Here is a 1,488-nt window from a genome sequence, read left to right as displayed (position 1 = left end):
CTAAGTATGATCGACTGTATCTAACAGTCCTAAATCTACACTACCGAGCGGAGTTCTTTTACCGAGACTAATTCAGAAAATGAGACTGTGGGAAATAGTCATCTAACTGACATGCCCCAAATCTTAAGTTGGGGGGTCCAACCTGTAACCCCGTCTTGAAGGGTGTCAGTATCTTGCTAGGGTAAAGACAACTTTACTTTTGTGGAGTCTGTCATATTTAAGAGGTGACCTCTGAGATCAGTCCTATCTAACGGGTGATCCGTGTGTATGCAATTCCTATCTAATGGGTGGAATTTCATACCTATGTTGGTTAAGTCATTCTGGAACTTAGGGACTGCTCCAAGGGATCTCAATCCTCTCTAACAGGTGAGCCCCCATCCATGGGTTTGCTCGGTGCTGAATCCTACTCCCAACTGAAATACACTGAACTGACTCTTTTTCTTAAACTGTACTTGATTGAGATGAATATGTTACTGATCATGTTACATGACTAATCTAGCTAAGATCACTTAGTTCCAAAGACTGACGGAATACTACTGAAGTTCGTTATCTAACTGAATGTTGTTAAGTTTTGAATTGATTACTTGAATGCTACTGAGGTCTAAACTAGATACTTGAATACTACTAAGATCTGAGCTGAGTACTAAAATGAAGCTGGAATACTATCGATACCAAGATTACTGAGATTTCTTAAGTTCTGTAAATGTCTGATAGTACTGAATTCTATAACTGGCTGAGTTCTAAAAATCATGGCGTGACTGAGCTTATCATGAAAACTGACATGGGCTTTAGACTTGCAGCTAGATTGTCGAGTATAAATACCCCCAGGATTCGATAACATAAAAGTAAAACATAACCATCTTAAATAATCATGACCATGGACTTTCATTCACCATTACAATCATTAAAGAATCTCTTCAACCACTTGAAAAATCATAAACATGTGATAGTATAGGGAGACATGCTGTTGGCTCAAACTCCATTCAACAAGGTCTTCCAACAAACACTTAACATGCATTGAAGAGCACATAATTGGGGAATTTCATGCTAACATGTCACAATTCATTCAGTAAGGCTTTTCAACAAACACTTGGCATGCATGAACTTACACACAATTAGGGATTTCTAGTCAACATGCTATAATGGCTCTAATTCCTACACATAAGAATTTTATCAAACATATGGGGATCATGCTTTGGTTATTCAAAAATTTCTACACCTAATTATCATAAATACATCAATCAGCATGCACCTTTAAGGATTTAACATGCACATAAAGCAATTCAACTCGAATCAAGATCAAAGCGTGCAACTTGTATTTTAAAGCATGAATTATATCTCAACAATAACATGAACATGAACTTAAATTCACATAAATCAAGAAAACTCATAAAAATCATAATATTTGAATTTAGAAAGGGATTCTTGAACTTCTTGGGTGGAAGGAACCCAAGAATCAACATCTTCATACCATAGAAGAGTCTTTCT

Source organism: Capsicum annuum, chromosome 3 (assembly GCF_002878395.1).
Source record: "Capsicum annuum cultivar UCD-10X-F1 chromosome 3, UCD10Xv1.1, whole genome shotgun sequence".
Lineage (NCBI taxonomy): Eukaryota > Viridiplantae > Streptophyta > Magnoliopsida > Solanales > Solanaceae > Capsicum > Capsicum annuum.
Note: the sequence above shows the minus strand (reverse complement) of the source record.